The following is a 10,930-nucleotide window of genomic DNA, read 5'->3' on the forward strand; positions in this document are numbered from 1 at the left end:
CCAAAAAAAGTCAAAAATTTTTTTGACCTCAAAATGTCATAAAAAACGTCATAGTATAGTAAGGCGTCAAAATCGGACAAAAAAAGTCAAAAAATTTTTTGACCTCAAAATGTCATAAAAGACGTCATAGTATAGTAAGGCGTCAAAATCGGCGAAAAAAAGTCAAAAAATTTTTTGACCTCAAAATGTCATAAAAAACGTCATAGTATAGTAAGGCGTCAAAATCGGACAAAAATAGTCAAAATTTTTTTTGACCTCAAAATGTCATAAAAGACGTCATAGTATAGTAAGGCGTCAAAATCGGCGAAAAAAAGTCAAAATTTTTTTGACCTCAAAATGTCATAAAAAACGTCATAGTATAGTAAGGCTTCAAAATCGGCCAATAAAAGTCAAAAAATTTTTTGACCTCAAAATGTCATAAAAAACGTCATAGTATAGTAAGGCGTTTTTTTCGGCCAAAAAAATTAAAAAAAATTTTTGACCTCAAAATGTCATCAAAAACGTCATAGTATAGTAAGGCGTTTTTTTCGGCCAAAAAAAGTCAAAAAATTTTTTGACCTCAAAATGTCATAAAAAACATCATAGTATAGTAAGGCGTTTTTTTCAGGCAAAAAAAGTCAAAAAATTTTTTGACCTCAAGATGTCATAAAAAACGTCATAGTATAGTATGGCGTTTTTTTCGGACAAAAAAAGTCAAAATTTTTTTGACCTCAAAATGTTATCAAAAACGTCATAGTATAGTAAGGCGTCAAAATCGGCCAAAAAAAGTCAAAAATTTTTTTGACCTCAAAATGTCATAAAAAACGTCATAGTATAGTAAGGCGTTTTTTTCAGGCAAAAAAAGTCAAAAAATTTTTGGACCTCAAAATGTCATAAAAAACGTCATAGTATAGTATGGCGTTTTTTTCGGGCAAAAAAAGTCAAAATTTCTTTTGATCTCAAAATGTCATAAAAAACATCATAGTATAGTATGGCGTTTTTTTCGGGCAAAAAAAGTCAAAATTTTTTTGACCTCAAAATGTCATAAAAAACATCATAGTATAGTAAGGCGTCAAAATCGGCCAAAAAAAGTCAAAAATTTTTTTGACCTCAAAATGTCATAAAAAACATCATAGTATAGTAAGGCGTCAAAATCGGCCAAAAAAAGTCAACAATTTTTTTGACCTCAAGATGTCATAAAAAACGTCATAGTATAGTAAGGCGTCAAAATCGGACAAAAAAAGTCAAAATTTTTTTTGACCTCAAAATGTCATAAAAAACGTCATAGTATAGTAAGGCGTCAAAATCGGACAAAAATAGTCAAAATTTTTTTTGACCTCAAAATGTCATAAAAAACGTCATAGTATAGTAAGGCGTCAAAATCGGACAAAAAAAGTCAAAAAATTTTTTGACCTCAAGATGTCATAAAAAACGTCATAGTATAGTATGGCGTTTTTTTCGGGCAAAAAAAGTCAAAATTTCTTTTGATCTCAAAATGTCATAAAAAACATCATAGTATAGTATGGCGTTTTTTTCGGACAAAAAAAGTCAAAATTTTTTTGACCTCAAAATGTCATCAAAAACGTCATAGTATAGTAAGGCGTCAAAATCGGGCAATAAAAGTCAAAAATTTTTTTGACCTCAAAATGTCTTAAAAAACGTCATAGTATAGTATGGCGTTTTTTTCGGGCCAAAAAAGTCAAAATTTTTTTTGACCTCAAAATGTCATAAAAAACGTCATAGTATAGTAAGGCGTTTTTTTCAGGCAAAAAAAGTCAAAAAATTTTTGGACCTCAAAATGTCATAAAAAACGTCATAGTATAGTATGCCGTTTTTTTCGGGCAAAAAAAGTCAAAATTTCTTTTGATCTCAAAATGTCATAAAAAAACATCATAGTATAGTATGGCGTTTTTTTCGGGCAAAAAAAGTCAAAAATTTTTTTGACCTCAAAATGTCATCAAAAACGTCATAGTATAGTAAGGCGTCAAAATCGGCCAAAAAAAGTCAAAAAATGTTTTGACCTCAAAATGTCATCAAAAACGTCATAGTATAGTAAGGCGTTTTTTTCGGGCCAAAATAGTCAAAAAATTTTTTGACCTCAAAATGTCATAAAAAACGTCATAGTATAGTAAGGCGTTTTTTTCAGATGAAAAAAGTCAAAATTTTTTTGACCTCAAAATGTCATCAAAAACGTCATAGTATAGTAAGGCGTCAAAATCGGGCAAAAAAAGTCAAAAATTTTTTTGACCTCAAAATGTCTTAAAAAACGTCATAGTATAGTATGGCGTTTTTTTCGGGCCAAAAAAGTCAAAATTTTTTTTGACCTCAAAATGTCATCAAAAACGTCATAGTATAGTAAGGCGTCAAAATCGGCCAAAAAAAGTCAAAAAATTTTTTGACCTCAAAATGTCATAAAAAACGTCATAGTATAGTAAGGCGTTTTTTTCAGGCAAAAAAAGTCAAAAAATTTTTGGACCTCAAAATGTCATAAAAAACGTCATAGTATAGTATGCCGTTTTTTTCGGGCAAAAAAAGTCAAAATTTCTTTTGATCTCAAAATGTCATAAAAAACATCATAGTATAGTATGGCGTTTTTTTCGGGCAAAAAAAGTCAAAAATTTTTTTGACCTCAAAATGTCATCAAAAACGTCATAGTATAGTAAGGCGTCAAAATCGGCCAAAAAAAGTCAAAAAATTTTTTGACCTCAAAATGTCATAAAAGACGTCATAGTATAGTAAGGCGTTTTTTTCGGGCCAAAATAGTCAAAAAATTTTTTGACCTCAAAATGTCATAAAAAACGTCATAGTATAGTAAGGCGTTTTTTTGAGATGAAAAAAGTCAAAAAATTTTTTGACCTCAAAATGTCATAAAAAAACGTCATAGTATAGTAAGGCGTCAAAATCGGACAAAAAAAGTCAAAAATTTTTTTGACCTCAAGATGTCATAAAAAACGTCATAGTATAGTATGGCGTTTTTTTCGGGCAAAAAAAGTCAAAATTTCTTTTGATCTCAAAATGTCATAAAAAACATCATAGTATAGTATGGCGTTTTTTTCGGACAAAAAAAGTCAAAATTTTTTTGACCTCAAAATGTCATCAAAAACGTCATAGTATAGTAAGGCGTCAAAATCGGACAAAAAAAGTCAAAAATTTTTTTGACCTCAAAATGTCTTAAAAAACGTCATAGTATAGTATGGCGTTTTTTTCGGGCAAAAAAAGTCAAAAATTTTTTTGACCTCAAAATGTCATAAAAAATGTCATAGTATAGTAAGGCGTCAAAATCGGCTAAAAAAAGTCAAAATTTTTTTGACCTCAAAATGTCATAAAAAACGTCATAGTATAGTATGGCGTTTTTTTCGGGCAAAAAAAATCAAAAATTTTTTTGACCTCAAAATGTCATAAAAAACGTCATAGTATAGTAAGGTGTCAAAATCGGCCAAAAAAAGTCAAAAATTTTTGACCTCAAAATGTCATAAAAAACGTCAAAGTATAGTAAGGCGTTTTTTTTTCGGGCAAAAAAAGTCAAAATTTTTTTTGACCTCAAAATGTCATAAAAAACGTCATAGTATAGTGGGGCGTCAAAATCGGCCAAAAAAAGTCAAACATTTTTTTGACCTCAAAATGTCATAAAAAACGTCATAGTAAAGTATGCCGTTTTTTTCGGGCAAAAATAGTCAAAAATTTTTTTGACCTCAAAATGTCATAAAAAACGTCATAGTATAGTAAGGCGCCAAAATCGGACAAAAATAGTCAAAATTTTTTTTGACCTCAAGATGTCATAAAAAACATCATAGTATAGTAAGGCGTCAAAATCGGACAAAAATAGTCAAAATTTTTTTGACCTCAAAATGTCATAAAAAAACGTCATAGTATAGTATGGCGTTTTTTTCGGGCAAAAAAAGTCAAAATTTTTTTGACCTCAAAATGTCATAAAAAACATCATAGTATAGTAAGGCGTCAAAATCGGCCAAAAAAAGTCAAAAATTTTTTTGACCTCAAAATGTCATAAAAAACGTCATAGTATAGTAAGGCGTCAAAATCGGACAAAAAAAGTCAAAAAATTTTTTGACCTCAAAATGTCATAAAAGACGTCATAGTATAGTAAGGCGTCAAAATCGGCGAAAAAAAGTCAAAAATTTTTTTGACCTCAAAATGTCATAAAAGACGTCATAGTATAGTAAGGCGTCAAAATCGGCCAATAAAAGTCAAAAATTTTTTTGACCTCAAAATGTCATAAAAAACGTCATAGTATAGTAAGGCGTTTTTTTCGGCCAAAAAAAGTCAAAAAATTTTTTGACCTCAAAATGTCATAAAAAACGTCATAGTATAGTAAGGCGTTTTTTTCAGATGAAAAAAGTCAAAAAAATTTTTGACCTCAAAATGTCATAAAAAAACGTCATAGTATAGTAAGGCGTCAAAATCGGACAAAAAAAGTCAAAAATTTTTTTGACCTCAAGATGTCATAAAAAACGTCATAGTATAGTATGGCGTTTTTTTCTGGCAAAAAAAGTCAAAATTTCTTTTGATCTCAAAATGTCATAAAAAACATCATAGTATAGTATGGCGTTTTTTTCGGACAAAAAAAGTCAAAATTTTTTTGACCTCAAAATGTCATCAAAAACGTCATAGTATAGTAAGGCGTCAAAATCGGACAAAAAAAGTCAAAAATTTTTTTGACCTCAAAATGTCTTAAAAAACGTCATAGTATAGTATGGCGTTTTTTTCGGGCAAAAAAAGTCAAAAAATTTTTTGACCTCAAAATGTCATAAAAAATGTCATAGTATAGTAAGGCGTCAAAATCGGCTAAAAAAAGTCAAAATTTTTTTGACCTCAAAATGTCATAAAAAACGTCATAGTATAGTATGGCGTTTTTTTCGGGCAAGAAAAATCAAAAATTTTTTTGACCTCAAAATGTCATAAAAAACGTCATAGTATAGTAAGGTGTCAAAATCGGCCAAAAAAAGTCAAAAATTTTTGACCTCAAAATGTCATAAAAAACGTCAAAGTATAGTAAGGCGTTTTTTTTCGGGCAAAAAAAGTCAAAATTTTTTTTGACCTCAAAATGTCATAAAAAACGTCATAGTATAGTGGGGCGTCAAAATCGGCCAAAAAAAGTCAAACATTTTTTTGACCTCAAAATGTCATAAAAAACGTCATAGTAAAGTATGCCGTTTTTTTCGGGCAAAAATAGTCAAAAATTTTTTTGACCTCAAAATGTCATAAAAAACGTCATAGTATAGTAAGGCGCCAAAATCGGACAAAAATAGTCAAAATTTTTTTTGACCTCAAGATGTCATAAAAAACATCATAGTATAGTAAGGCGTCAAAATTGGACAAAAATAGTCAAAATTTTTTTTGACCTCAAAATGTCATAAAAGACGTCATAGTATAGTAAGGCGTCAAAATCGGCGAAAAAAAGTCAAAATTTTTTTGACCTCAAAATGTCATAAAAAACGTCATAGTATAGTAAGGCGTCAAAATCGGCCAATAAAAGTCAAAAAATTTTTTGACCTCAAAATGTCATAAAAAACGTCATAGTATAGTAAGGCGTTTTTTTCGGCCAAAAAAAGTCAAAAATTTTTTTGACCTCAAAATGTCATAAAAAACGTCATAGTATAGTATGGCGTTTTTTTCGGGCCAAAATAGTCAAAATTTTTTTTGACCTCAAAATGTCATAAAAAACGTCATAGTATAGTAAGGCGTCAAAATCGGACAAAAAAAGTCAAAAAATTTTTTGACCTCAAGATGTCATAAAAAACGTCAAAGTATAGTATGGCGTTTTTTTCGGGCAAAAAAAGTCAAAAATTTTTTTGACCTCAAAATGTCATCAAAAACGTCATAGTATAGTAAGGCGTCAAAATCGGCCAAAAAAAGTCAAAAAATTTTTTGACCTCAAAATGTCATAAAAGACGTCATAGTATAGTATGGCGTTTTTTTCGGGCAAAAAAAGTCAAAATTTCTTTTGATCTCAAAATGTCATAAAAAACATCATAGTATAGTAAGGCGTCAAAATCGGACAAAAAAAGTCAAAAATTTTTTTGACCTCAAAATGTCTTAAAAAACGTCATAGTATAGTATGGCGTTTTTTTCGGGCAAAAAAAGTCAAAAAATTTTTTGACCTCAAAATGTCATAAAAAATGTCATAGTATAGTAAGGCGTCAAAATCGGCTAAAAAAAGTCAAAATTTTTTTGACCTCAAAATGTCATAAAAAACGTCATAGTATAGTATGGCGTTTTTTTCGGGCAAAAAAAATCAAAAATTTTTTTGACCTCAAAATGTCATAAAAAACGTCATAGTATAGTAAGGTGTCAAAATCGGCCAAAAAAAGTCAAAAATTTTTGACCTCAAAATGTCATAAAAAACGTCAAAGTATAGTAAGGCGTTTTTTTTCGGGCAAAAAAAGTCAAAATTTTTTTTGACCTCAAAATGTCATAAAAAACGTCATAGTATAGTAAGGCGTCAAAATCGGACAAAAATAGTCAAAATTTTTTTTGACCTCAAAATGTCATAAAAGACGTCATAGTATAGTAAGGCGTCAAAATCGGCGAAAAAAAGTCAAAATTTTTTTGACCTCAAAATGTCATAAAAAACGTCATAGTATAGTAAGGCGTCAAAATCGGACAAAAATAGTCAAAATTTTTTTTGACCTCAAGATGTCATAAAAAACATCATAGTATAGTAAGGCGTCAAAATCGGACAAAAATAGTCAAAATTTTTTTGACCTCAAAATGTCATAAAAAAACGTCATAGTATAGTAAGGCGTTTTTTTCGGGCAAAAAAAGTCAAAATTTTTTTGACCTCAAAATGTCATAAAAAACATCATAGTATAGTAAGGCGTCAAAATCGGCCAAAAAAAGTCAAAAATTTTTTTGACCTCAAAATGTCATAAAAAACGTCATAGTATAGTAAGGCGTCAAAATCGGACAAAAAAAGTCAAAAATTTTTTTGACCTCAAAATGTCATAAAAGACGTCATAGTATAGTAAGGCGTCAAAATCGGCGAAAAAAAGTCAAAAAATTTTTTGACCTCAAAATGTCATAAAAAACGTCATAGTATAGTAAGGCGTCAAAATCGGCCAAAAAAAGTCAAAAATTTTTTTGACCTCAAAATGTCATAAAAAACATCATAGTATAGTAAGGCGTCAAAATCGGCCAAAAAAAGTCAACAATTTTTTTGACCTCAAGATGTCATAAAAAACGTCATAGTATAGTAAGGCGTCAAAATCGGACAAAAAAAGTCAAAATTTTTTTTGACCTCAAAATGTCATAAAAAACGTCATAGTATAGTATGGCGTTTTTTTTCGAGCAAAAAAAGTCAAAAAATTTTTTGACCTCAAAATGTCATAAAAAACGTCATAGTATAGTAAGGCGTCAAAATCGGACAAAAAAAGTCAAAAATTTTTTTGACCTCAAAATGTCATAAAAGACGTCATAGTATAGTAAGGCGTCAAAATCGGCCAAAAAAAGTCAAAAATTTTTTTGACCTCAAAATGTCATAAAAAACGTCATAGTATAGTAAGGCGTCAAAATCGGACAAAAATAGTCAAAATTTTTTTTGACCTCAAAATGTCATAAAAGACGTCATAGTATAGTAAGGCGTCAAAATCGGCGAAAGAAAGTCAAAATTTTTTTGACCTCAAAATGTCATAAAAAACGTCATAGTATAGTAAGGCGTCAAAATCGGCCAATAAAAGTCAAAAATTTTTTTGACCTCAAAATGTCATAAAAAACGTCATAGTATAGTAAGGCGTTTTTTTCGGCCAAAAAAAGTCAAAAATTTTTTTGACCTCAAAATGTCATAAAAAACGTCATAGTATAGTATGGCGTTTTTTTCGGGCCAAAATAGTCAAAATTTTTTTTGACCTCAAAATGTCATAAAAAACGTCATAGTACAGTAAGGCGTCAAAATCGGCGAAAAAAAGTCAAAATTTTTTTGACCTCAAAATGTCATAAAAAACGTCATAGTATAGTAAGGCGTTTTTTTCGGCCAAAAAAAGTCAAAAAAATTTTTGACCTCAAAATGTCATCAAAAACGTCATAGTATAGTAAGGCGTTTTTTTCGGCCAAAAAAAGTCAAAAAATTTTTTGACCTCAAAATGTCATAAAAAAAGTCATAGTATAGTAAGGCGTTTTTTTCAGATGAAAAAAGTCAAAAAATTTTTTGACCTCAAAATGTCATAAAAAAACGTCATAGTATAGTAAGGCGTCAAAATCGGACAAAAAAAGTCAAAAATTTTTTTGACCTCAAGATGTCATAAAAAACGTCATAGTATAGTATGGCGTTTTTTTCGGGCAAAAAAAGTCAAAATTTCTTTTGATCTCAAAATGTCATAAAAAACATCATAGTATAGTATGGCGTTTTTTTCGGACAAAAAAAGTCAAAATTTTTTTGACCTCAAAATGTCATCAAAAACGTCATAGTATAGTAAGGCGTCAAAATCGGGCAAAAAAAGTCAAAAATTTTTTTGACCTCAAAATGTCTTAAAAAACGTCATAGTATAGTATGGCGTTTTTTTCGGGCCAAAAAAGTCAAAATTTTTTTTGACCTCAAAATGTCATCAAAAACGTCATAGTATAGTAAGGCGTCAAAATCGGCCAAAAAAAGTCAAAAATTTTTTTGACCTCAAAATGTCATAAAAAACGTCATAGTATAGTAAGGCGTTTTTTTCAGGCAAAAAAAGTCAAAAAATTTTTGGACCTCAAAATGTCATAAAAAACGTCATAGTATAGTATGGCGTTTTTTTCGGGCAAAAAAAGTCAAAATTTCTTTTGATCTCAAAATGTCATAAAAAACATCATAGTATAGTATGGCGTTTTTTTCGGGCAAAAAAAGTCAAAAATTTTTTTGACCTCAAAATGTCATCAAAAACGTCATAGTATAGTAAGGCGTCAAAATCGGCCAAAAAAAGTCAAAAAATGTTTTGACCTCAAAATGTCATCAAAAACGTCATAGTATAGTAAGGCGTTTTTTTCGGGCCAAAATAGTCAAAAAATTTTTTGACCTCAAAATGTCATAAAAAACGTCATAGTATAGTAAGGCGTTTTTTTCAGATGAAAAAAGTCAAAAAAATTTTTGACCTCAAAATGTCATAAAAAAACGTCATAGTATAGTAAGGCGTCAAAATCGGACAAAAAAAGTCAAAAATTTTTTTGACCTCAAGATGTCATAAAAAACGTCATAGTATAGTATGGCGTTTTTTTCGGGCAAAAAAAGTCAAAATTTTTTTGACCTCAAAATGTCATAAAAAACATCATAGTATAGTAAGGCGTCAAAATCGGCCAAAAAAAGTCAAAAATTTTTTTGACCTCAAAATGTCATAAAAAACGTCATAGTATAGTAAGGCGTCAAAATCGGACAAAAAAAGTCAAAAATTTTTTTGACCTCAAAATGTCATAAAAGACGTCATAGTATAGTAAGGCGTCAAAATCGGCGACAAAAAGTCAAAAATTTTTTTGACCTCAAAATGTCATAAAAAACGTCATAGTATAGTAAGGCGTCAAAATCGGCTAAAAAAAGTCAAAATTTTTTTTGACCTCAAAATGTCATAAAAAACATCATAGTATAGTAAGGCGTCAAAATCGGACAAAAAAAGTCAACAATTTTTTTGACCTCAAGATGTCATAAAAAACGTCATAGTATAGTAAGGCGTCAAAATCGGACAAAAAAAGTCAAAATTTTTTTTGACCTCAAAATGTCATAAAAAACGTCATAGTATAGTATGGCGTTTTTTTCGAGCAAAAAAAGTCAAAAAAATTTTTGACCTCAAAATGTCATAAAAAACGTCATAGTTATAGTATGGCATTTTTTTCGAGCAAAAAAAGTCAAAAATTTTTTTGACCTCAAAATGTCATAAAAAACATCATAGTATAGTAAGGCGTCAAAATCAGACAAAAAAAGTCAAAAAAATTTTTGACCTCAAAATGTCATGAAAAACGTCATAGTATAGTATGCCGTTTTTATCGGGCAAAAAAAGTCAAAAAAATTTTTGACCTCAAAATGTCATAAAAAACGTCATAGTATGGTAAGGCGTTTTTTTCGGGCAAAAAAGTCAAAATTTTTTTTGACCTCAAAATGTCATAAAAAACGTCATAGTATAGTAAGGCGTCAAAATCGGACAAAAATAGTCAAAATTTTTTTTGACCTCAAAATGTCATAAAAAACGTCATAGTATAGTAAGGCGTCAAAATCGGCCAAAAAAAGTCAAACATTTTTTTGACCTCAAAATGTCATAAAAAACGTCATAGTATAGTAAGGCGTCAAAATCGGAAAAAAAAAGTCAAAATTTTTTTTGACCTCAAAATGTCATAAAAAACGTCATAGTATAGTATGCCGTTTTTTTCGGGCAAAAAAAGTCAAAAATTTTTTTGACCTCAAAATGTCATAAAAAACATCATAGTATAGTAAGGCGTCAAAATCGGCCAAAAAAAGTCAACAATTTTTTTGACCTCAAGATGTCATAAAAAACGTCATAGTATAGTAAGGCGTCAAAATCGGACAAAAAAAGTCAAAATTTTTTTTGACCTCAAAATGTCATAAAAAACGTCATAGTATAGTATGGCGTTTTTTTTCGAGCAAAAAAAGTCAAAAAATTTTTTGACCTCAAAATGTCATAAAAAACGTCATAGTATAGTATGGCATTTTTTTCGAGCAAAAAAAGTCAAAAATTTTTTTGACCTCAAAATGTCATAAAAAACGTCATAGTATAGTAAGGCGTCAAAATCAGACAAAAAAAGTCAAAAAATTTTTTGACCTCAAAATGTCATGAAAAACGTCATAGTATAGTAAGGCGTCAAAATCGGCCAAAAAAAGTGATTTTTTTTTCCGGCCTCAAAATGTCATAAAAAACGTCATAGTATAGTAAGGCGTCAAAATCGGCCAAAAAAAGTCAACATTTTTTTTGACCTCAAAATGTCATAAAAAACGTCATAGTATAGTAAGGCGTCAAAATCG

Source organism: Toxotes jaculatrix, chromosome 2, assembly GCF_017976425.1.
Source record: "Toxotes jaculatrix isolate fToxJac2 chromosome 2, fToxJac2.pri, whole genome shotgun sequence".
NCBI classification, from domain to species: domain Eukaryota; kingdom Metazoa; phylum Chordata; class Actinopteri; family Toxotidae; genus Toxotes; species Toxotes jaculatrix.